Below are 27,761 nucleotides of genomic sequence, written 5' to 3' on the forward strand. Positions count from 1 at the left end.
CAAGGCTTGCCATCAGGACATTCTTCATTATAAAGGAGATGTTCTGGGTTGGCCACACCTGGAACCTCTGACCTTGAAGACTGAACAGCACATTCTTCTACACGTTCTGATTGATAGGAATATAGGGAGTGCAAGATCTCTACCTTCTCAAGAGTAACAGGGAACAATCAAGGTGTGCTTGCACAAGCTAGCTATTTGGTACATACCATTCAGGCTGCCATAACAGAATACCATAGACTGGGTAACTTAACAGAAATTGATTTTCTCATAGCTCCGTAAGTAGGAAAGTCCCAGATCCAGGTTCAATTTCTGGTGAGCGTTACCTTTCTAGCTTATAGAAAGTTCCCTTTCTTACATGGGAGAGTTAGTGTGTGTGTGGAGAGAGAAAGAGAGAGAGAGAGAGAGTTTTGTTTCTTTTCCTCTTCTTATAAGGGTACAGCTCTATCGAATTAAGGCCCAATTCTTATGAACTCATTTACTCTGTGACTCCTTCATAATCCTCTTCTCCAAATATGGTCACATTGGAAAATCAGGTTTCAACATAGGAATTTGGGGGAGGACACAATTCAGTTATAACAATCTCCATCATGAATAGTCCACCTTCTGCTTTCATACATCCATAGGGTTAGGGAACTCATTTGCTCGCCTATGCTATCTTTTCTAATGCTTCATATCAATAATTGCTTTGATGATTTTTCTTGCATTCAGCAAGCATATGTCTCTTGGGAGTTTGTATCTACTTCTTCCAGTTCTCCCTTTAGGATTGTATTGATTTATCTGCTCACATAAAGGGCTTTGATTTTTAATTATTCTTTGAGTGACCCATTAATCCTAGCCCACTTTGCATACTGCAATATAAAATAGTTGACTAAATTTACCTCCCATGGAAGATATTCTATGTTTGTTCATCCAGTACCCATTACAACCTCTTTTTAGTTTGGTTTCTTGTTCAATTAAGTTAGAGAACTAATATCTACATTGCATATATGCATACATACACAAACGTGTATATTTTTAAATTTTTTGGTAGATGAAAAAAATTCATCTACTTTTTTGGTAGATGATGTACAGGCCTGTGATCCAAATTTGGTTAAGAGGCTGAAAATTTATCATACTTGGAAGTAGAAGAAAGCAAAATGAATCTGGGGCCATATGGGTTGGCTTGGATCTTATGGGAATCATGACAGAAGCATCCAATTCTTTCAGACAATCTGGGCAAAGTGTCACATATAGTCTCTAATGTCATAGCACTGAGTATTGGATAGCGAATAGTCTCCTAGAATATTCTCATGATGTGACTTTGCTCCTGGCTGAATTGTCCCTAGCTGTGTGACATCTAAGCCTGGTTTTGTGTCTCTTCTGGAGGTCCAGTAATTTAATAATCTTTAACAAATTGCTTTCTATATAAATCAAGTAGATCCAACTTTACAGTGTCTGCAACTAAAAATTAACCTATGTAACTAAAGTTCTTACCCCAACTACAGTGGCTAGGTCCATTTGAAAACACATTAGTTGAATTATTTGAGGTTCAGAAGACTTCCTTGCACTCATTTAAAAATACCTTTCCGTATTGAGTCTACAAGTGTCTGTGGTCTTGAGTATATCTCATCAGGTCTTTGTCACAGGTATTAAATAGGGGAAAAAACCAAAATACATCTTATTTAGAAAGATAAGCTAGTAAAGAAAAATATTGCTTGGGGCACAGTGTAAAAACCACTGAACTAAAGTTGAGAAACTGAGTTCTTGTTTTAGCTTTTTACTTCCTATGATAACATGTGAGTCCCTTATCCTCTCTGGACTTTAGTTTCCTTCAATGAATAAATAAACTCAGTGATTTTTAACTTTTTTGCATGTCATGGACTCTTAAAAAGCATATAAAATCTATGGAATATTTTCCATAAAATGCACACACACACACACACACACTAAAAATTTCATACAATTTCAGAGATTCTTTAAGCTGAGGGACCTGTATTTTAAATTTTATCAAATATCATGGCAATACCCCTGGAATTCAACATTTCTTTTCCTTTTATACCACATCTCCTTCTCTGCCATTACTCAGATCTAAAAATAGTAGCATAAGCCTGTATGCAACACAATAAGCACCATCTCTTCCACTTACAATGACTCTTAGAAAAGAAACATCAAGGAAAATAGAAAAAGGATAAGGGAAATTATCTCTCATTAGACTCAAGGTAATTTACACTGAGCTCATCTATATTTTATTCAAAGAAATGTAGAAATATTTTAATTTGCATATCATATTACAATGAATCATTATGGAGTCAAAGTCCACCATTACACAATCATAAAATTCTATACATAATCCTCAGAATAATTAGTTTCCATACAAAGGTTTACAGATGTCTAAGGTTTGTAGTTTTTCCTAATTGTGCTATAGAGTTTAGAAGTTCTGCTGGAATATTCCCAAAATCAAGTGCAGGATCTGTTTCTTCATAAATTTCTCTAATGACATTGTCACTTGTTACAATGCATAACCTTAGTACCACTTGTTTTACTCCTGTGAAGAGTTGAACACTAGTTCGTGGCTTTCATCCATACTCAAGTTTATGGTCTGGTTAAAACATTGCAGTGTTTCCACAATCATTCTTTCCATAGAAGTAATAATTGCAATAGGTTGGTTAAAGTAGTTCTCCAAGGCAGATGTAATGTTGTTGGGCCCAAGTGCTCTGGGCAACACAGTAGCACAGGTGACAAGGGAAGCTAAAAATGCCTGCCTGAGCTCATCTATATTATGCTATACTAGTATACTGTAATTATAATTATACTATATTGGACAATTAGTACAATTGTCTCAGGGCTTCAGTTTCCTCACTTGTAAAATGAGGAAGTCGGACAGATCAGCAGTTTCTAACCATTTGGGGGATTATTATCTGAAAACCCTCATTTTCTGGGCCCTTTCTACCAGGTTGCATTTCTGATAGCAGACAGGCTATATTGGTAACCCTCATAAGTCCAGTGGTTCTTAACACATTCTGGTCCGGGCCTTTTCAAGTATCTGATTAAAATAAGGAACGTACTACCAAAAAAGTGTTCATATATATGCACACAGAAATTTTTTATAAATGTTTTTAGAGATTCCAGGACTTTCTGACAGCCATGCATAGCTCACCAGTAAAAACTTCTATACAGGAAGATGTTTAAAAATATTTTTAAAAATATTTAAGTTCAATTTGGTTAACATATACTGTATTATTAGTTTCAAGGGTAGAATTTAGTGATTTGTGAGTTGCATATTACACCCAGTGCTCATTGCATCAAGTGCTCTCCTTAAAAAATAGTTTGCTTCCAGTACCCTGTGAGTTTCTTATGTGGTCAGCATGTTTGGCCAAAGACAAAAATGGGTGGTGGATCCTTCCTCACACCCTTCTCATTCCTCTCCAGCATTCCTGTCCTGTTGATTATCTCCAAATTGCCAGGGTCTCCACTGAAAGTAGATTTACCTAATAGATTTACACTAAAGGAATTCGAGGCTATATATGTTACCTTTCAAGACAGTTTGCTTTTGCAAAAAGGACAGTGAATTGGAAGAACCAAAAAGAAGACAATTGGAATACTGACTTCAGATGTGGTGGCAGGTATGTGAGTGGGCTTTGGGGGATTATAACTCTTGCATTGAATATTGTATTGTATAGGACAAGTGACCTGGTTTATTTATGGATAAGGTTATTTCATTCTATGAAGGACTTTGTCCACTTGTATATGTCTGAATACAGGCATCATATAGTGATGTTGTGGGCTTCTGTTGAATCCTCTATCACATGGGTCTGATACAATAGATACTCTCACTTATTGTTGATTATAAAGTCTTAAAATCAGTAACAATAAAACCACTCCTGCCTTGAATTCTGGTCTATGCATGCAGATCCAAACAGCACTCCTTTGCTTAATTCCCTTGAGTGCTATTTTTGATTGAAATATCCAGTGCTCAATTGCACTTACTCTGTGACTTTTAGTAGAATGTTCTCTGGACATTTTTGAAATATCAAATTAGGCTCCCTCAAGGCCCCAAACTGGTTGTCTTATTGCTATTGCTAAGACTTCCAGGACTGTGTTGAATAAAAGTGGAGAGAGTGGACGTCCTTGTCTTATGCCTGATCTTAGTATTTCCCCATTGAGTATGATGTTTGCCATAGGTATTTCCATTATACCCTTTATTATGTTGAGGTATGTTCCTTCTAGACCTATTTTGTTGAGGGCTTTTATCATGAAAGGATGTTGCAATTTGCAAAATGTGCTTTCTGCATCTATTGAAATGACGATATGATTTTTATCCTTTCTCTTATTGATGTGGGAAAGCATGTTAATTGATTTGCAAATATTGAACCACCTTTGCATACCAGAAACAAATCCACTTGATAGCAATGAATGATTTTTTTTTACATTTATTTATGATAGTCACACACACACACAGAGAGAGGCAGAGACACAGGCAGATGGAGAAGCAGGCTCCATGCACCGGGAGCCCGACGTGGGACTCGATTCAGGGTCTCCCGGATCGCGCCCTGGGCCAAAGGCAGGGGCCAAACCGCTGCGCCACCCAGGGATCCCTGAATGATTTTTTTTTAATTGGAGTTCAATTTGCCAACATATAGCATAACACCCAGTGCTCATCCCATCAAGTGCCCCCTCACTGCCCGTCACCCAGTCACCCCTACCTCCTACCCACCTCCCTTTCCACCACGCCTTGCTCGTTTCCCAGAGTTAGGAGTCTCTCATATTCTGTCTCCCTTTCTGATATTTCCCACTCATTTTGTCTCCTTTCCCGTTTATTCCTTTTCACTATTTTTTATATTCCCCAAATGAATGAGACCTTATAATGTTTGTCCTTCTCCGATTGACTTATTTCACTCAGCATAATACCCTCCAGTTCCAACCACGTTGAAGCAAATGGTGGGTATTTGTCATTTCTAATGGCTGAGTAATATTCCATTGTATACATAGACCACAATTCTTTATCCATTCATCTTTCGTTGGACACCGAGGCTCCTTCCACAGTTTGGCTATTGTGCACATTGCTGGTAGAAACATCGGGGTGCAGGTGCCCTGGTGTTTCACTGCATCTGTATCTTTGGGGTAAATCCCCAACAGTGCAATTGCTGGGTCCTGGGCAGATCTATTTTTAACTCTTTGAGGAACCTCCACACAGATTTCCAGAGTGGCTGCACCAGTTCACATTCCCACCAACAGTGCAAGAGGGTTCCCCTTTCCCACATCCTCTCCAACATTTGTGGTTTCCTGCCTTGTTAATTGTCCCATTCTCACTGGTGTGAGGTGGTATCTCATTGTGGTTTTGACTTGTATTTCCCGGATGGCCAGTGATGCGGAACATATACTCAGGTGCTTGTTGGCCATGTCTATGTCTTCCTCTGTGAAATTTCTGTTCATGTCTTTTGCCCATTTCATGATTGGATTGTTTGTTTCTTTGGTGTTAAATTTAATAAGTTCTTTACAGATCTTGGATACTAGCCCTTTATCTGCTAGGTCATTTGCAAATATCTTCTCCCATTCTGTAAGTTGTCTTTTAGTTTTTTTGACTGTTTCTTTTGCTGTGCAAAAAACTTCTTATCTTGATGAAGTCCCAATAGTTCATTTTCCCTTTTGTTTCCCCTGCCTTCATGGATGTATCTTGCAAGAAGTTACTGTGGCCAAGTTCAAAAAGGGTGTTGCCTGTGTTCTCCTCTAGGATTTTGATGGATTCTTGTCTCGCATTTAGATCTTTCATCCATTTTGACTTTATCTTTGTGTATGGTGTAAGAGAATGGTGCAGTTTCATTCTTCTGCATGTGGAAGTCCAATTTTTCCAGCACCATTTATTGAAGAGACTGTCTTTTTTCCAGTGGATAGTCTTTCCTTCTTTGTCAAATATTAGTTGACCATAAAGTTGAGGATCCACTTCTGGTATCTCTATTCTGTTCCATTGATCTATGTGTCTGTCTTTGTGCCAGTACCACACTGTCTGGATGACCACAGCTTTGTAGTACAATCTGAAATCTAACATCATCATGCCCCCAGCTATGGTTGGGCCAATAAATTAGGCAATCTAGAAGAAACGGATGCATTTCTGGAAAACCACAGGCTATCAAAACTGGAACAGGAAGAAATATAAAACCTGAACAGGCCAATAACTAGGGAGAAAATTGAAGCAGTTATCCAAAACCTCCCAACACACAAAAGTCCAGGGCCAGATGGCTTCCCAGGGGAATTCTATCAAACATTTAAAGAAGAAACCATACCTATTCTACTAAAGCTGTTCGGAAAGATAGAAAGAGATGGAATACTTCCAAACTTGTTCTATGAGGCCAGCATCACCTTAATTCTAAAACCCAAGACCCCACCAAAAAGGAGAATTATAGGCCCATATCCCTGATGAGTACGGATGCAAAAATTCTCAACAAGACACTAGCCAATAGGATCCAACAATACATTAAGAAGATTATTCACCATGACCAAGTGGGATTTTTCCCTGGGTTTCAAGGCTGGTTCAACACACATAAAGCAATCAATGTGATTGATCATATCAGCAAGAGAAAAAACAAGAAACATATGATCCTCTCAATAGATGCAGAGAAAGAATTTGACAAAATACAGCATCCATTCCTCATAAAAACTCTTCAGAGTGTAAGGAACACTCCTCAGCATCTTAAAAGCCATCTACAAAATGCCCACAGCAAATATCATTCTCAATGGGGAAGCACTGGGAGCCTTTCCCCAAGATCAGGAAAAGAAAGGGATGTCTACTCCCACTACTGCTATTCAACATAGTACTAGAAGTCCTAGCCGCAGAAATAAGGCAACAAAAAGAAGTAAAAGGCATTCAAGTTGGCAAAGAAGTCAAACTCTCCCTCTTCGCTGATGATATGATACTGTGCATAGAAAACCCAAAAGACTCAACTCCAGGATTGCTAGAACTCATACAGCAATTTGGCAGTGTGGCAGGATACAAAATCAATGCCCAGAAATCAGTGGCATTTGTATACACTAACAATGAGACTGAAGAAAGAGAAATTAAGGAGTCAATCCCATTGACAATTGCACCCAAAAACATAAGATACCTAGGAATAAACCTAACCAAAGAGGTAAAGGATCTATACCCTAAAAACTACAGAACACTTCTGAAAGAAATTGAGGAAGACACAAAGAGATGGAAAAATATTCCATGCTCATGGATTGGCAGAATTAATATTGTGAAAATGTCAATGCTACCCAGAGCAATTTACATATTTAATGCAATCCCTATCAAAATACCATGAATGATTTTTTAAAGATTTATTTATTTATCTGTTAGAGACACAGAGAGAGGCATAGAAATAGGCAGAGGGAGAAGCAGGCTGCCTGCGGGGAGCCTGATGCGGGAATCAATCCCAGGAACCCAGGAACATGACCTGAGCCAAAGGTAGAGGTTCAACCACTGAGCCACTCAGGTGCCCCTGGCAAACGATTTTTTAAAATATATTAATGGATTCCATTTGTGAAAAGTATTGACCTGTTGTTCTCTTTTTTGGTACTGTCTTTATCTGATTTTGGTGTCAGGGTAATGCTTGTCTCGTAGAATGAATTTGAAATTTTTCTTTCCTTTTCTTCTCTCTCTCTTTCTTTGGAATACTTTGAGAAGAATAATTATTAACTCTTCCTTAAATGTTTGATAGTATTATCCTGTTAAGGTATCTGGTCCTGATCCAATATATAATAAAAAATGAGCGTGGTCTTGAGTAAACTGACTCTGGCTACTGGGCTACTTGGGATAGAAACAACTTTCCGCCAATCTCCCTTCGCTTTCTTCCTGGATTCAGTACATTTCTGTAGTGTGCATTGTTTTCCCATCTCCTTTCATGATCAAGTCAGAGATTGTCCCTGGAAGAAACACAAAAAATACAGATGTAAGATATCAGTGAAAACTTTGGCAAAGAAGGAAGGAGTTGAGCAAGTGATCTGTCCTTGGACTGCTTGTAATTTTGGTACTGAAGGTAATTTGCAGTCTATTTAGAACTATCTGGGAGTTCCACAAATACAAAGTCTACCTTATGCCATAACCCCATAATCACAAAGCTATGATAATTTTTTTCTTTGTCATGTGCATCTCCTGAATCAATATTTATGTTATTTTTTTTAATCTTTTTTTTTAATTTTATTTTATGATAGTCACAGAGAGAGAGAGAGAGGCAGAGACACAGGCAGAGGGAGAAGCAGGCTCCATGCACCGGGAGCCCGATGTGGGATTCGATCCCGGGTCTCCAGGATCGCGCCCTGGGCCAAAGGCAGGCGCCAAACCGCTGCGCCACCCAGGGATCCCAGTATTTATGTTATTCTTTTATTTCCCCCACATTAATAATGATGAACATAATTTAGTTGCAATTGTATACTTTACCAAAAAAGTACGACTATAGCCTGAGTATCAGCAAAGATACTGTGTCTTGAAATCTTAATTTCAAAACTGCAAGCCAATTTTCACCATTTCTTGACAAAGCTGTATAACTTGGAGAAATTTACTTAACATTCCTCAGCCTGTTTTTTTTTTTCAACTCTATAATGGGGACAAATAGTATCTAAAATATAAGGCTGTTTGAATGAGTAAATAATATAACAAATGTAAAATTGGTAGCACATTGCTTAGTGAATTGCCAATTCTCAGGCCATTAAACACTTTCCAAAAGAAGTATTTTATTTAAAGAAGGAATAAGTATGATTAGTATTTTAACTGGTAACTTGACAAAGAAAATAATTTAGGTAACCTATTTTTTAAATAATCCATGAATTGCAGCACTCTAATGTTTTATTGATAATGATGTATTAATTTTGTGCAATTACATAACAAGGCATAAAGCACTTTGCAGATTATAGAGTGCTGAAGAAATGCTAGTTATGATTAAATCAACCAATAAAAGTTTAAATTATAGAAAATTCTTAGGAAGGACAAACATTATATGGTTTCATTCATTTGGGGAATATAAAAAATAGTGAAAAGGGAAAGGAGAAAAAATGAGTGGGAAATATCAGTGAGGGTGACAGAACATGAGACACCTAACTCTGGGAAACAAAGGGATGGTGGAAAGGGAGGTGGACGGGGAGTTGAGTTGACTGGGTGACGGGCACTGCAGGGGGTACTTGATGGGATGAGCACTGGGTGTTATGCTATATGTTGCCAAATTGAACTCCAATAAAAATTTAAATAAAAATAAGTAAATAAAAAGTTCAAGAATAAAAAAAAGAAAGGTAGAACCATACATATTTAAAATTGTAGGTCTTATGATATGAATATGTTTAAAATTTTTTTTTCAACTTTCACCTTCATTTTTTAATAATGAATTTATTTTTTTATTGGTGTTCAATTTGCCAACATACAGAATAACACCCAGTGCCAAGGATACAGTCAACAAAACTAAAAGACAACCTACAGAATGGGAGCAGATATTTGCAAATGACGTATCAGATAAAGGGCTAGTTTCCAAGATCTATAAAGAACTTATTAAACTCAACACCAAAGAAACAAACAATCCAATCATGAAATGGGCAAAAGACATGAACAGAAATCTCACAGAGGAAGACATAGACATGGCCAATAAGCACATGAGAAAATGCTCCGCATCACTTGCCATCAGGGAAATACAAATCCAAACCACAATGAGATACCACTTCACACCAGTGAGAATGGGGAAAATTAACAAGGCAGGAAACCACAAATGTTGGAGAGGATGTGGGAAAGGGGAACCCTCTTGCACTGTTGGTGGGAATGTGAACTGGTGCAGCCACTCTGGAAAACTGTGTGGAGGTTCCTTAAAGCATTAAAAATAGACCTGCCCTTGGACCCAGCAATTGCACTGTTGGGGATTTACCCCAAAGATACAGATGCAGTGAAACGCTGGGACACCTGCACCCTGATGTTTCTAGCAGCAATGTCCACAATAGCCAAACTGTGGAAGGAGCCTCTGTGTCCATCAAAAGATGAATGGATAAAGAAGATGTGGTTTATTTATACAATGGAATATTACTCAGCCATTAGAAATGACAAATACCCACCACTTGCTTCAACGTGGATGTTGAAAAAAATATTTCAATGACTGTATAGTGTATTATGCAACACAATAAGCTAATTTGAAAGCAATTTTAGAATCATGAAGTAAACATTAGATGATAATGAAACATATTAAAAAGAAAATTCTCTTCTCAAATCAATAACAAAAGCTCAATCTTTTCCTTTATATTTTATTATTTTTGTATGAGATTTATTTATTCACTTTACAGAGAGAGAGCACAAGTGGGGAAGAGGAGCAGCAGGAGAGCGAGAGAGAGAATCTCAAGCAGACTCCTCTATGAGCATGGAGCTTGTTTCATGGCTCTATCCCACGACCCTGACATCATCATCTGAGACAAAAGAAATAAAAGGAATTCAAATTGGCAAGAAAGAAGTAAAACTTTCACTATTTGCAGATACTATGTCATATAGATAGCAAACCTGAAAGACTCCACCAAAAATCTACTAGAACTGATAAATGAATTCTGTACAGTCGCAGGATACAAAATCAATGTGCAAAACTCAACTGAATGAGTCATGCAGGTGCATTACACTTTATTATTACTATTATTATTATTATTATCACTTTGCCTCACAAGATGAACATTATTTGTATAAATAGGAGATTATGGAGAATAATTTACAAGGCCATGATGCCCTGAACAAGGCAAAACAGAATTCTTTTTTTAAGATTTTATTTATTTATTCATGAGACACACAGAGAGAGAGAGACAGAGACATATGCAGAGGGAGAAGCAGGCTTCCTTCAGGGAGCCTGATGCAGGACTCCATCCCAGGACCATGGGATGACGACCTGAGCCAAAGGAAGGTGCTCAACCACTGAGCCACCCAGGCATCCCAAAACAGAATTCTTTTTATCAATGTTTTTTTTTTAAATCCAATATAAAAAAATAAAATAAAAAATTCCAATATAGTTACTGTTACACATAGAGTGCTATCTTAGTTTTAGTTGTATAATATAGCAATTCAACACTTCCATGCATCAGCCTGTGATCATCACAAGTGCAGTCCTTAGTCCTCATCACCTATTTAACCTATTCCCCCACCAACCTACCCTCTGGTAACCATCTGTTTGTTCTCAATAGTTAAGAGTCTGTGTCTTGGCTTGTTAATCTCTCTTTTTGCTCTTTGTTCAATTGTTTTGTTTCTTAAATTCCACATATGAGTGAAATCATATTGTATGTGTCTTTCTCTGACTGACATTCACTTAGCATTATACTTTCTAGCTCAATCCATGTCCTTGCAGATGGCAAGATTTCAGTCTTTTTCTGGATGAATAATATTCTATTACATATATATGTCACATTTTCTTTATTCATTCATCTACTGATGGACATTTGATTTGGGCTGCTTCTATAATTTGGCTACAATAAATTATACAGCAAATACAGTGGTCCATGTATCATTTTCAATTCATGTTTTTGTATTTTTCTGGGTAAGTACCCTATAGAACAATCATTTGATCATAGGGTAGTTCTATTTTACTTTTTGAGGAATCTCCATACAGTTTTCCATAGTGGTAACACCAGTTTGCAGTCCCACCAACAGTGTAAGAGGATTTTTTCTTCACATACTCACCAACACAGGTTGTTTCTTATGTTTTTGATTGTAGCCATTCTGATGTGAAGGGATATCTCCTTGTCGCTTTGATTTGCATTTTCATGATGAGAAGTGATGTTGAGCATCTTTTCATGTGTCTCTTGGCCATTTGTAGGTCTTCTTTGAAGAAATATCTATGCATTTCTTCTGCCCATTAAATTAGATTATTTTGCTTTTGGTGTTGATTTGTTTAACATCCTCCCTTTACTGGATATGTCACTTGCAAATATTGTCTCCTATTTAGTGAGTTGCCTTTTGTTTTATTGACAATTTCCTTTGCTGTACAGAAGTTTTTTTTTTTTTTTGAAGTAGTACCCAAAGTTTTATCTTGCTTCTATTTACTTTATCTCAGAAAACATATCTAGGAAAAATATTCCTAAACCTGATACCAGAGAAATTACTGCCTTGGCTAACTTCTAGGATTTTTATGGTGTCATGTCTCACATTTAAATTTTTATTTTTGCATATGATGTAAGAAGGTGGTTCAGTTTCATTCTTTTGCATGCAGCAGATCAGTTTTTCCAATACCATTTATTGAAGGAATTTTCCGATTGGGTATTCTTTACTGCATTGTTTGAGATTAACTGACCATGTAGTTGTGGGTTTCTTTCTGAGTATTCTATTCTGTTCCATTAATCTATGTGTCTATTTTTCTGTGCCAGTATGATATTGCTTTCATTACGACAGCTCTGTAATATAACTGGAAGTATGAAATTGTGATACCTCCAGCTTTGATTTTCTTCCTCAAAATTACTTTGGCAGTTAATATTCTTTTGTGGTTCCATATAAATTGTAAGATTTTTGTTCTACCTCTGTGAAAAATGCCATGAGCATTTTATAGAGATTGCATTAAATGTGTAGATTGCTTTCAGTAGTAGGGATATTTTACTAATATTTTTTCTTCCAATTTGTGTTCATGAAATATATTTTCATTTCTTTGTGTCATCCTGAATTTCTTTCATCAATGTTGTATACTGTTCAGAGTACAGATCTTTCACCTCTTTGATTAGGTTTAGTCCTAGGTTAAGCTGTTTATTTTACATTTTTCTTGCTTATTGAGGTAGGCCTCTATTGCTCTAAATTTCCCTCTTAGAACCACTTTTGCTGCATTCCAAAGGTTTTGGCCTGTTGTGTTTCCATTTTCATTTTCACTTGTTTCCATGTGATTTTGGATGTCTTCTTTGATTTCTTGGTTAACACATTCATCATTTAATAGCATGCTATTTAACCTCATGTTTTTGTGATCTTTCCAGATTTTTTCTTTGTTTGATTCCAGTTTCATAGTGTCACAGTCAGAAAACATGCGTGGTGTGAATTCAATCCTTTTTAAATTGTTGAGACCTGTTTTATGGCCTAATATGTGATCTATTCTGGAGAATCCTCTGTGTGCACCAGAAAAAAAATGTGTATTCTCTTATTTTAGAAGATGTGTTCTAAATATGCCTGCTAAATCTGCCTGGTTCTATCCATCCTATAAAGCATTTGTTTCCTTGTCGATTTCTGTTTGAAAAATCTGTCTATTGATATGTGTGATGTTAAAGTCCCCTATTATTGGCACTTGGAAAATTCTCCAGAATAGGTCACATATTAGGTCACAAAACAGGTCTCAACAAATACAAGCAGATTGATGTCAAAACATGCATCTTTTTTAACCACAAGGCTATGAACCTGGAAGTCAGCAACACCAAAAATATCTGGAAAGATTACAAATACATGGAGATTAAGTAATATGTTACAAAACAATGAACGTGTCAACCAGGAAACCAAAGAAGAAATCAAAAAAGCATAAGGAACCAATCAAAATGAAAACACTGTGATCCAAAAATCTTTGGGAGGTGGGTGGGAAATGGGTTTAAATAGGTGATGGGGGGACGCCTGGGTGGCTCAGTGGTTGAGTGTTCACCTTTGGCTCAGGGCGTGATCCCGGGGTCCTGCAATTGAGTCCTGCATCAGGCTCCCTGCAGAGAGCCTGCTTCTCCCTTTGCCTATGTCTCTCCCTCTCTCTGTGTGTCTCTTATGAATAAATAAATACAATATTAAAAATAGATGATGAGGAGTTAAGGAGTTTACTTGTTGTGAAGTGTTGTATGGAAGTCTTGAATCACTATATTGTTCATCTATAACTGCATGTTAACTAACAAATTTAAATAAAAATTTTTAAAAGTCCTGTGTTATTGCTTTTTTACTATCAGTCGCATTATCTTTGTTATTAACTGTCTTGTGTATTTGGGTGCTCCCATGTTGGGTGCATAACTATGTAAAATTGTTCTATGTTCTTGTTGGATTGTCCCCTTTATTAGTATATAGGGCCTTTCATTATCTCTTGTTACAATCTTTGTTTTAAACTATTTTTTTGTGTAAGTATTGCTACTCAAGCTTTCTTTTGACAGAAATTTGCATGATAAAGTTTTTTCCATCCCATCAGTTTAAATTTGTAGTTTTCTTTAGGTCTAAAATTAATCTCTTGTAGGCAGCATATATATTGGTCCTGTTTTTTAAATTTAATTTAATTTAATTTTTACTTTTTTAATATTTAAAATTTTAATATTTCTTTTCTATAATCACACTGATGTTAACAATATAATAAAATGATATTAACCTAATGTTATCACCTAATTAGTTTCAAGGAGAAAAAAAGCTCAATTTCTTTTTTTTAATAAATTAATTTTTATTGGTGTTCAGTTTACCAACATACAGAATAACACCCAGTGCTCATCCCGTCAAGTGTCCCCCTCAGTGCCTGTCACTCATTCACCCCCACCCCCCGCCCTCCTCCCCTGCCACCACCCCTAGTTCGTTTCCCAGAGTTAGGAGTCTTTATGCTCTGTCTCCCTTTCTGATATTTCCCACACATTTCTTCTCCCTTCCCTTATATTCCCTTTCACTATTATTCATATTCCCCAAATGAATGAGAACATACACTGTCCTTCTCCGATTGACTTACTTCACTCAGCATAATACCCTCCAGTTCCATCCACGTTGAAGCAAATGGTGGGTATTTGTCACTTCTAATGGCTGAGTAACATTCCATTGTATACATAAACCACATCTTCTTTATCCATTCATCTTTCGATGGGCACCGAGGCTCCTTCCACAGTTTGGCTATTGTGGACATGGCTGCTAGAAACATCAGGGTGCAGGTGTCCTGGCGTTTCATTGCATCTGGATCTTTGGGGTAAATCCCTAACAGTGCAATTATACTAAAAAAAATAATTGTCTTTGGTAGACATCTTCCAGTATTTAGATTTACACATCTTTATTACATCCAAATAAAAAATTAAGGAATCCCTGGGTGGCTCAGCAGTTTAGCACCTGCCTTTGGCCCAGGGCATGATCCTGGAGTCCCGGGATTGAGTCCTGCATCGGGCTCCCTGTATGGAGCCTGCTTCTCCCTCTGCCTTTGTCTCTGCCTCTCTCTGTGTGTCTCTCATGAATAGGTAAATAAAATCTTAAAAAATTAAATATCAACACTATGCTGAAAATGTCCATTAACTATAAGCTAAAAATTTACTTCTGAAATTCAGTTTGGGGAATGACTCTGAAGAGAATAGAAGAATGGAAGTGAGTAGGTATTCCAAGGATCTTTATATATAATATTACATTATATATATATATATATATATATTCATATCTTGACTATATTATGATAAAATAATATTATATCTTCATTTTTGGTTGATACATAGATTTTATTAATGCAATTTTTATTTAAAATTTTAATTTTTTTCAAAATTGTTGGGATAAAAAATTGTCCTCACAAATGTGTCCATGTCCTAAACCCTAGAACCTGTGAATATATTCCCTTACATGGCAAAAGGAACATTGCAGGTGTGATTAAGTTAAGGAACTTGATATGGGGCAATTATGCTGATTTATCTGCATAAATTAATGTAATTAAAAGAGTCCCTATAAGAGACAGTCAAGAAAGTTGCAGATAGAGAAGGCAATGTGATAACAAAAGTAGAGAAAGAAGACATATGATGGGAACAGAAGTCAAAACATGTAGGCAGTCTCTAAAAGCTAGAAAAAAAGGCAAGAAAACAGACTGGATTCTTTATTAGAGCCTCCAGAAGAAAGGTTGCTTGCTGACCCATTTTAGACTTCTAGCTTGTAGAACTATAAAATAAATTTGTGTTGATTTAATCCAAGGTGTGTTGTAATTTGCTACCTAAGCAATATAAAACTAATACAAAATATATCTGAATATTACAAGCAAGCATAAACATTAACACACTAAAAGTAAATTGTTTGCACATACTTTCACAGGTATATATGCATGATATGTACTTAACATAATCAGTTGACTTGAATGACCATGCAAGCTCACCTCATTTTGTTTGAGTGTGTGTACATGTGTGTACTTTATAATTAAGAAGATCAACTACAACTTCAGGGTTTCCTTCTACCTGCCATCCTAACATCTCATCTCTTAGTAGTATTATACCTTCAAGAAGGAAGAGAGAGGGAAAGAGAAGGGGTAGGAGGACTGTGAGGAGGAGGTGGAGGAGGAGTAAGCAAAGCAAAATCCTTTAATCCATTATTTAACATTTAAAGATCTGTTTAATTGAAGATGTTTAAATCAGTGTACAACAGTCATAATCTATAAATAACTACTTATCAGTAGATAGTAGATATTTCCATAGATAAATTTTTTAGATAAATATAAAATGAGAAAAGCATGGACATTATTTGAAATTGAGGTTAGCAATCTCATAGCAGGAAAGAAAGAAGAGATTGTACATGGACAATAAACTTGATAGACTTCATAAATTTCCCTTGGATTGAGTATGTTTTCATCAAATTGTCCTATAATAAATAGATGCTCCTGATTAAAATATTTTTTCATGCAGCTGCAAAGCAGTATGCTTCATCAGAATTATGAATATTTTTTAAAAATTCAGCTTATTGACTCTGAAAGGACATTTTCTACAGAGAACAGGCTAATTGAAGCATCATTATATAGTTCTATTTAAAATATTTCTATTTCTCATGATATTGGATATGCCCTATGCCCATATATATTTGGAAGATTCTCAATTCATATCTTTTAATTTTTAAAAGATTTTATTTATTCATTTATGATAGACACATACACACACAGAGAGAGAAAGGCAGAGACATAGGCAGAGGGAGAAGCAGGCTCCATATAGGAAGCCCGGTGTGGGACTCTATCCTGGAACACCAGGATCAAGCCCTGAGCCAAAGGCAGACGCTCAACTGTTGAGCCACACAGGCGTCCCTCTTTTATTTTCATTTCATTTTTTTATTTTAATTATTTTCTTTATTAGAGTTCAATTTACCACCATATAGCATAACACCCAGTGCTCATTCCGTCAAGCGTCCCCCTCAGTGCCCATCACCCAGTCACCGTAACCCCCCACCAATCCTCCCTTTCCACTACCCTTGTTCGTTTCCCAGAGTAGGAGTCTCTCATGTTCTGTCACCCTCTCTGATATTTCCCACTCATTTTCTCTCTTTTCCCTTTTATTCCCTTTCTCTATTTTTATATTCCCCAAATGAATGAGACCATATAATGTTTGTCCTTCTCTGATTGACTTACTTCACTCAGCATAATACCCTCCAGATCCATCCACATCGAAGCAAATGGTGGGTATTTGTCGTTTCTAATGGCTGAGTAACATTCCATTGTATAAATATACCACATCCTCTTTCTGTCCATTCATCTTTCTATGGACATTGAGGCTCCTTCCATGGTTTGGCTATTGTGGACATTGCTGCTATAAACATTGGGATGTAGGTGTACCGGCATTTCACTGCATCTGTATCTTCAGGGTAAATCCCCAGCAGTGCAATTGCTGTGTTGCAGAGCAGTTCTATTTTTAATTCTTTGAGGAAAGTCCACATAGCTTTCCAGACTGGCTTTCCAGTTCATATTCCCACCAACAGTGCAAGAGTGCAACAGTGCAAGAGGATCTTTCTCCAGATCCTCTCCAACATTTGTTATTTCCTGTCTTGTTAATATTCACCATTCTCACTGGTGTGAGGTGGTATCTGATTGTGGTATTGATTTGTATCTTCCTGATGGCAAGTGATGCAGAGAACTTTCTCATGTGCTTGTTGGCCATGTCTATGGCTTCTTTGGTGTAATATCTGTACATCTTTTGCCCATTTCAAGATTGAGTTGTTTCTGTTGAGTTTAATAAGTTCTTTATAGATTTTGGATGCTGGCCCTTTATCTGATAGGTCATTTGCAAGCATCTTCTCCCATTCTGTAGGTTGTCTTAGAGTTTCGTGGACTGTTTCTTTTGCTGTTCAGAAGCTTCTTATCTTGATGAAGTCCCAATAACTCATTTTTGCTTTTGTTTCCCTTGCCTTCATGGATATATCTTGCAAGAAGTTGCTGTGGCCAAGTTCAAAAAGGGTGTTGCCTGTGTTCTCCTCTAGGATTTTGATGGATTCTTGTCTCACATTTAGATCTTTCATCCATTTTGAGTTTATCTTTGTGTCTGGTGTAAGAGAATTGTCTACTTTCATTCTTCTGCATGTGGCTGTCCAATTTTCCCAGGACCATTTATTGAAGAGACTCTCCTTTTTCCAGTGGATATTCTTTCCTGCTTTGTCTAATATGAGTCTACCTTAGAGTTGAGGGCTCATTTCTGGATACTCTATTGTGTTCCATTGATCTATGTGTCTGTTTTTGTACCAGTACCACACTCTCTTGATGATCACAGCTTTGTAGTACAACCTGAAATATGGCATTGTGATGCCCCAGCTCTACGTTTCTTTTTTAATATTTCCCGGGCTATTCAGGGTCTTTTCTGATTCCACATAAATCTTAAGATGATTTGTTCCAACTCTCTGAAGAATGTCCATGGTATTTTGATAGGGATTGCAGTAAATGTGTAAATTGCCCTGAGTAACATTGACATTTTCACAATATTAATTCTTTCGCTCCATGAGCATGGAATATTTTTCCATCTCTTTGTGTCTTCCTCAATTTCTTTCAAAAGTGTTCTGTAGTTTTTATGGTATAGATGCTTTCCCTCTTTGGTTTGGTTTATTCCTAGGTATCTTATGCTTTTCGGTGGAATTATAAATGGGGATTGACTCCTTAATTTGTCTTTCTTCAGTCTTATTGTTAGGGTATAGAAATGCCATTTATTTATGGGCATTGATGTTGTACTCTGCCAAAGTGCAAAATTGCTGTATGAGTTCCAGCAATCTTGGGTTGGAGTCTTTTGGGTTTTCTATGGAGAGTATCATGTCATCTGCAAAGAGGGAAAGTTTGACTTCTTCTTTGCCAACTTTTTTTGTTGTCTGATTGCTGAGGCTAGGACTTCTAGTACTATGTTGAATAGCAGTGGTGAGAGTGGTCATCCCTGTCTTGTTCCTGATCTTAGGGGAAAGGCTTCCAGAATGATATTTGCTGTGGGCTTTTTGTAGATGGCTTTTTAGATGCTGAGGAATGTTCCCTCTTTCCCTACAGTCTGAAGTGTCTTGATCAGAAATGGATGCTGTATTTTGTCAAATGCTTTTTGTGCATCTTAGTGTGTGGATCATATGGTTCTTGTTTTTTCTCTTTTTGATATGATCTATTACATTGCATTATGAGTGTTGAACCATCCTTGCATCCCGGGGATAAATCCCACTTGGTCATGGTGAATAATCTTCTTAATGTATTGTTGGATCCTATTAGCTTGTATCTTGTTGAGAATTTTTGCATCTGTGTTCATCAGGGATATTGGTCTATAATTCTCCTTTTCGGTGGGGTCATTGTCTGGTTTTGGAATTAAGGTGATGCTGGCCTCATAGAACGAGTTTGGAGCCATTCTATCTCATTCTATATTTCGGAACAGCTTTTGTGGAATAGGTATTGTTTCTTCTTTCAGCATTTGATACCATTCCCCTGGGAAGCCTTCTGGCCCTGGAGTTTTGTGTTCTGGGAGGTCTTTGATGACTGCTTAAATTTCCTCCCTCATTATTGGCCTGTTCAGGTTTTCTATTTCTTCCTGTTTCAGTTTTGGTTGTTTGTGGTTTTCCAGAAAGTGTCCATTTCTTCTAGATTGCCTAATTTTTTGCCGTATAGCTGCTCATAGTATCTTTTAAAAATCGTTTGTATTTCCTTGGTATTGGTTGTGATATCTCATTTTTCATTCTTGATTTTATTAAATTGAGTCTTTTCTCTTTTGTTTTTAGTAAGGCTGGCTTATGGTTATCTATCTTATTAATTCTTTCAAAGTACCAACCACCTGTTTTGTTTTGTTTTTTTTATCCGTTCCACAGTTTTTCTGGTCTCTATTTCATTGAGTTCTGCTTGAATCTTTATTAACTCTCTTCCTCTGCTTGGTGTAGGTCTTTTTTGCTGTTCTTTCTCCAGTTCCTGTTGGTGCAAGGTTAACTTATGTATTTGAGTTTTCCCCAGTTTTTTGAGTGATGCTTGTATCGCGATGTATTTCCATCCTAGGACTGCTTTTGCTGTATCTCAAAGATTTTGATCAGTTGTATCTTCATTCTCTTTAGTTTCCATGCATATTTTTAATTCTTCTCTAATTTCCTGGTTGACATTTTCATCTTCTAGCAGGATGGTCTTTAACCTCCACGTGGTTGAATTTCTTCCAAATTTCTTCTTGTGATTGAATTCTAGTTTCAAAGCATTATGTTCTGAAAATATGCAGGGGACAATACTAATCTTTTGGTATTGTATAAGTCCTGATTTGTGACCCAGTATGTGGTCTATTCTGGAGAAAGTTCCATGTACACTCAAGAAGAGTGTGTATTCAGTTGCGTTTGGATGTAAATTTCTGTTAATATCTGTGAAATCCATCTGGTCCAGAGTATCATTTAAAGCTCTTGTTTCTTTGGAGATATTGAGCTTAAAGATTTTTCATTTACAGAAAGCGCCATATTGAAATCTCCCAGTATAAGTGTATTATTATCTAAGTATGTCTTAACTTTGGTTATTAATTGATTGATATACTCGGCAGCTCCCACATTCGGGGCATAAAGATTCATGATTGTTAGGTCCTCTTGTTGGATAGATCCTTTGAATATTGTAGTGTCCCTCTTCATCTCTTACTACAGTCTTTGGTGTAAACTTTATCTGATATGAGCATTGCTACCCCTGCTTTCTTTTGAGGACTATTTGGATGGTAAATTGTTTTCCACCCTTTCATTTTCATGCTGTAGGTGTCCTTAGGTCTAAAATGTGTCTCTTGTAGAAAGCAAATAGATGGGCCTTGCTTTTTATCCAGTCTGAAACCCTGCACCTTTTGATGGGTTCATTAAGCCCATTCACATTCAGAGTTACTATTGAAAGATATGAATTTAGTGTCATCATGATACCTATTCAGTCCCTGTTTTTGTGGATTTTTTCTTTGGGCTTCCTCTTTCTTTTACAGACTCCCCCTTAATATTTCTTGCAGAGCTGGTTTGGTGGTCACATATTCTTTCACTTTCTGCCTATCTTGGAAGCTCTTTATCTCTCCTTCTATTCTGAATGACAGCCTTGCTGGATAGAGTATTATTGGCTGCATGTTTTTCTCATTTAGGACCCTGAATATATCCTGCCAGCCCTTTCTGGCCTGCGAGGTCTCAGTGGAGAGGTCTGCTGTTTATCTTATACTTATCCCATATAATTTAGGGATTTCTTGTCTCTTGCTGATTTAAGGATTTTCTCTTTGTCTTTGGAATTTGCAAGTTTCACTATTAAATGTCGAGGTGTTGAAAGGTTATTATTGATTTTAGTGGGGATCTCTCTATCTCTGGATATGAATGCCTGTTTCCCACCCCAAAGTAGGGAAGTTCTAAATTATGATTTGTTCAAATACACTTTCTGATCCTCTGTCTCTTTCAGGTGTCCTCTGGAACCCCAATTAAATGTAGATTCTTTCCTTTGGGGGCTGTCATTTATTTCCCTTAACCTTTCCTCATGGTCTTTTAATTGTTTTTCTCTTTTTTCCTCAGCTTCCTTCCTTGCCATCAACTTGTCTTCTATGTTACTCTTTTTTCTACCTCATTAATCCTCGTCATTAGGACGTCTGTTTTGGATTGCATCTCATTTAATTGATTTTTAATTTTGGCCTGATTAAATCTAAATTCTGCAGTCATGAAGTCTCTTGAATCCTTTATGCTTTTTTCCATAGTCACCAGTAGCTTTATAATTGAACTTCTGAATTGGCTTTGTGACATCAAATTGTAATCCAAATTTTTTAAGTCTGTGGCAGAGAGTACTGTTTCTGAATCTTTCTTTTGTGGTGAGTTCTTTTTTCTAGTCATTTTGCTCAGTGCAGAGGGGCTAAAAACAAGTTGTACTTGTTAGAAGCACTATCTCTTCTCTCTTTAGCCTTCTGGCTGTTCTCTCTTTAAATTTCGGGACAAATTGGTAGGTTTTCAGGATGATTTGAATGCTATCTACATAAGTTGGTGTGGACAGGTGACTTGGGCCCCTACTCTTCCACCATCTTGACCTGCCCCCGGTCCTGTTTTTTAAAATTCTATTCTGTCATCCTAAGATTGGATCATTTAATCGATTTACACTTGAAGTAATTATTGATAGATATTTATGTGTTGCCATTTTATTTTTTGGTTTTGAGGTTGTTCCCGAAGATTTTTTTCTGAGCCTTTCTTATCTTTTATCTTTCATTTTTTATTTTGTTTTGTTTAGTGATATATTTGGATTTCTTTCTTTTTTTGTCTATGTATTACTGGTATTTAATATATTTTTACTAGTAGCTTTGTATATAACCTCTTCTGTTTATAGCATTTTAAATTAAGTTGATGTTCATTTAAATTAGAACCCATTCTTTTCTTCTCTCAAGTGTTAGGTATACATTAACATATTTTACAACTTTTACTTTGTGACTTTACTGAGTGATTTTTTTAAATAGAGTATTTATTTTTACTGTTTTTTTTATTTCCTACTTTCTTAATGTCACTTTTGCTCTCTCCTTTCTGCTCAAACAATCCCCTTCAATAGTTCTTGCAGATCTGCTTTTGTTAATTTTGTTGGAATTTCTCTGTGCCTCGTGGATCTGGATATTTGTTTTCTTTCCTAATTTATGGGTGTTTTAAGCTATTTTTTCTTCAAATATGTTTTCTGCCCTCTTTTCTCTATATTCTTTTTATTGGACCCCTATAATATGAATGTTCTGAGTTCCACAATTTTGCAAGTCTATCCTCATTTTGTATAATCTTTTTTGTCTCTTTTGTTTAGCTTGATTACTTTCCATTACTGTTTTCTTGGTCCTTTATTCCTCTGCTTCTTGCAGCCTGCTGTTCATTCTATCAAGAATGTTCCTTATTTTGTTTATTGAACCCTTTATCTCTACTACATTATTTTTTTATTTTTGTGGTGAGGGTTTTACTGATGACTTCCACTCCTTTCCATAGTCTATGAGAATCTTTATAATCATTACTTTCAATTCTCTATTGGGTCTGCATTTATATCTGTTTTGGTAGATCTCTGACTCTGGCCTTGTCCTATTATTTCATTTGGGACAAAATCTTCTGTTTTCTTACTTTGTCTAAAATCTCTGTGTCTGTTTCTCTATGTTAGGAAAGTCAGCTACACCTGTTCTTGAGAGTAATGGCCTTATGAATAAGAGGTCCCATATTGCCCTTCAGTGTAGTGTCTTTTGTTCCCCAGGGCCTGACGTTTAAGAGTGTCCCAATGTGTGTTGTGTGGGCTCTGCTGGTTTATCCTGGTTAATTTCTTTCAGGCCAGTAGTCTACAGAAACTTTTTTTTGCCATTGTGTGTGGTGTTTGGTCCCTGGCCTGAATATAGCAAGTTTTAAGAAGGTGTGCTCTGGTCTGCTTGCAAAATGATACCTGTTGTCACTGCCTCTGGAACTGTGTCCCTGAGAAATTCCTGGAACTTCTGGGGGAGGAGCCCCACCACCCTTTACTGACACAAGCATGACTGGGGAAGGGAAGGGTGGTTCCACTGGAGTGATGATCTTCCACTAGAGTGGTTCAGGTCTTGCTGTAAGCAGTTAAATAGTGAGATTTGGATCCTTGCTGGTTTCTGCAGGTGGCTCTATGCTTATGCTGAAGGGAGGGAAGTGAAATGATGCCTACTACTACTACTACTACTAATAATAATAATAATAATAATAATAAAAGTATTACTGGAGGGATCCCTGACTTCCTTTGTAAAATCTTATGGCAGTAGATATGACATTTTTAGACTCTTATGACACGTATATTTCCTTATATTTGTGAATACTGCCTCTTTGGACATGTTCTGAAATAAGCAAATAACATCTCCACTGTGTACCCCAGGTTCTCTTCAGATTGCTGTTTTCATCCCTATATTCACAGACTGTTTGCCCTTCTTTCTCTACAAGAGCAGACCCAATGTTGTTCATGTTACCTTGGAGCCAAGGCTACTGATCTTTAAAATTCCAGGCATTAAGCCCAGCTGGTTTCCTGAAGTCAGGAAATTCATTCCCTCTTGATTTTCAAGCCAATGACTATGGGGATATCCTTTCCCCATGCACCTCCCCTTGGGCTAGTCTGTCTCTCATCCTTCTCTACCACCATGGTTCCATCCCCACTGCAGGGGCCACAATCCATTTCTCTAACAAACCACATCTCTGTACTTTCTATCTTCTTCAGTGTGGATTGTTCTTTACTTTTAGTTGTGGAGTTTGTTCTGGCAGTCTTCAGGTCAATTTCTGGGGCATTTAGGATGATTTCATACTTATCTAGTTGTATTTGTGGGAGGAGATGAACCTAGGGTCCTCCTATTCTGCCACCATTCCCCCCCTTTTCCACTTTAACATGTTTTATATTTCAAAATTGCACTATTGAGATAAAATTTATAGTCTTGGCCTGTATCTCTAGTTTGAGTGGGCTTAAACTTTCTTTTCTTTTTTAAGTGGATCTAAGTGAGTCAAAATATCTACCTCTTTTATGTATAAAAACAGAGGCATAAAAAAACCAGAGGAATAGAATTCAGCTTTTGAGTTTGATATTTGACCTTTCCTCTGTAACTAAGTAAGATAAAGCCTGGCCACAGATGATATAATTGCGAACAAATTACTCATATCATTAATGTCATAAGACACTGGTCAGATGGAAATGACTTTGGTAAGGACATTGTCTTAAAAGGCAGGAAACCTGCACTTAAGTACCAGCTTTACTATTAACTCACTGTGAGACATGAATCAGGTTATTTCTATGACCTTCTTCACCTTTAAAATGAAAGCTTAGACTAAATCATCACTCATATTCCAATCAGCTTTGATATAGTATTCTTATTTGACCAATTTGGAGTGGAATTTAACAATGTTCCAATAGGGGTATTACTTTGATTCTAATCAGGCTAAAGTTCCTTGATCTAATTAGGAATGATAAGTACAGTCTAGGTCAGGAAATTGTATTACTCGGTATTTTATTTTATTTTTTATTTTTATTTTTTATAATAGATTTATTTTTTATTGGTGTTCAATTTACCAACATACAGAATAACACCCAGTGCTCATCCCATCCAGTGACCCATTCAGTGCCCATCACCCATTCACCCCTACCCCCCCCCGCCCTCCTCCCCTTCCACCACCCCTAGTTCGTTTCCCAGAGTTAGGAGTCTTTATGTTCTGTCTTCCTTTTTGATATTTCCCACACACTTCTTCTCCCTTCCCTTATATTCCCTTTCACTATTATTTGTATTCCCCAAATGAATGAGAACATATAATGTTCGTCCTTCTCCAGTTGACTTACTTCACTCAGCATAATACCCTCCAGTTCCATCCACACTGAAGCAAATGGTGGGTATTTGTCATTTCTAATGGCTGAGTAATATTCCATTGTATACATAAACCACATCTTTATCCATTCATCTTTTGATGGACACCGAGGCTCCTTCCACAGTTTGGCTATTGTGGACATGGCTGCTAGAAACATCGGGGTGCAGGTGTCCCGGCATTTCATTGCATCTGTATCTTTGGGGTAAATTCCCAACAGTGCAATTGCTGGGTCCTAGGACAGGTGTATTTTTAACTCTTTGAGGAGCCTCCACACAGTTTTCCAGAGTGGCTGCACCAGTTCACATTCCCACCAACAGGTTAAGAGGGTTCCCTTTTCTCTGCATCCTCTCCAACATTTGTGGTTTCCTGCCTTGTTAATTTTCCCCATTCTCACTGGTGTGAGGTGGTATCTCATTGTGGTTTGGATTTGTATTTCTCTGATGGCAAGTGATGCAGAGCATTTTCTCATGTGCATGTTGGCCATGTCTATGTCTTCCTCTGTGAGATTTCTCTTCATGTCTTTTGCCCATTTCATGATTGGATTGTTTGTTTCTTTGGTGTTGAGTTTAATAAGTTCTTTATAGATCTTGGAAACTAGCCCTTGATCTGATAGGTCATTTGCAAATATCTTCTCCCATTCTGTAGGTTGTCTTTTAGTTTTGTTGACTGTATCCTTTGCTGTGCAAAAGCTTCTTATCTTGATGAAGTCCCAATAGTTCATTTTTGCTTTTGTTCTTTTGCCTTTGTGGATGTATCTTGCAAGAAGTTACTCTGGCTGAGTTAAAAAAGGGTGTTGCCTGTGTTCTCCTCTAGGATATTTATTTATTTATTTATTTATTTATTTATTTATTTATTTATTTATGACAGTCACAGAGAGAGAGAGAGAGATAGAGAGAGGCAGAGACACAGGCAGAGGGAGAAGCAGGCTCCACGCACTGGGAGCCTGACGTGGGATTCGATCCCGGGTCTCCAGGATCGCGCCCTGGGCCAAAGACCGGCGCTAAACCACTGCGCCACCCAGGGATCCCTCCTCTAGGATTTTGATGGAATCTTGTCTCACATTTAGATCTTTCATCCATTTTGAGTTTATCTTTGTGTATGGTGAAAGAGAGTGGTCTAGTTTCATTCTTCTGCATGTGGGTGTCCAATTTTCCCAGCACCATTTATTAAAGTAACTGTCTTTCTTCCAATGGATAGTCTTTCCTCCTTTTTCGAATATTAGTTGACCATAGAACACTTATGAAAGAAATTGAGGAAGACACAAGAGATGGAAAAATAGTCCATGCTCATGGATTGGCAGAATTAATATTGTGAAAATGTCAATGTTACCCAGGGTAATTTACCCGTTTAATGCAATCCCTATCAAAATACCATGGACTTTCTTCAGAGAGTTAGAACAAATTATTTTAAGATTTGTGTGGAATCAGAAAAGACCCCGAATAGCCAGGGGAATTTTAGAAAAGAAAACCATATCTGGGGGCATCACAATGCCAGATTTCAGGTTGTACTACAAAGCTGTGGTCATCAATACAGTGTGGTACTGGCACAAAAACAGATACATAGATCAATGGAACAGAATAGAGAACCCAGAAGTGGACCCTGAACTTTATGGTCAGTATTTTATTTCAAAATACATGAGGATTGGTGCCTAAGAGTTCTACTAGGGACAGCCAGCTGAAACTTGGAGACTGATATGTCCATGCCCAAAGCTTATTTGGTGGAAGCAGACAAGAAGAACTGGAGGATAATAAAAGGTGAGACTATAAAATGTAGCAAAATTCATAGATTTTAGAAATCTGAAAAAAATATTTTTCTCTTTTGTACTTATTGAAATCCTATCATTTAAAAAAGATTGTATTTATTTACTCATGAGAGACACACAGAGAGAGGCAGAGAAATAGGCAGAGGGAGAAACAAGCTTCTCAAGGGGAGCCCGATGTGAGACTCAATCCTAAGACTCTGGGCCCATGCCCCAAGCCAAAGGCAGATGCTCAATCACTGAGCCACTGAGGTGTCCTGAATTCCTATCATTCTTAATAGGCTTAGCCCAAACTCTCATTCTTCTGGAAGATTTGCCTGATTTGCATCCTGTAATTCCATTGGTTATCCCAGCCCCCATGGGATCTCTGACTTCCTCTGTAAAATCTTATGGCAGTATATATGACATTTTTAGAACCTTATGACATGTATGTTTCCTTATGTTTGAGGCAATTACATGATGTCTTATCTCCTTAACTACATTCTAAAATGTTGCTGGGACGTGGCATCCTTTTGTTTACCCTCAGCTCTCTCCTACTCTTTTTCCCTTATTCTCTCTTCTTCATCTGTGTTTGGTCTACTGGTCTGTATTTGGCAGGTTTTCAGTAGGTGTTTGCTGAATGAAGCTAAGTCTGCGTGA

The 27,761-nt window shown here is 37.1% G+C and overlaps 1 pseudogene; it reads right to left on the reverse strand.

The window, feature by feature from the left end:
• Positions 1 to 2,360: 2,360 nt before the first annotated feature.
• LOC129517964 (U6 snRNA-associated Sm-like protein LSm8) overlaps positions 2,361 to 27,761 on the reverse strand; it is an 81,219-nt pseudogene continuing 55,818 nt past the window's right edge.

This window comes from Nyctereutes procyonoides, unplaced genomic scaffold (assembly GCF_905146905.1).
Source record: "Nyctereutes procyonoides isolate TBG_1078 unplaced genomic scaffold, NYPRO_anot_genome, whole genome shotgun sequence".
Lineage (NCBI taxonomy): Eukaryota > Metazoa > Chordata > Mammalia > Carnivora > Canidae > Nyctereutes > Nyctereutes procyonoides.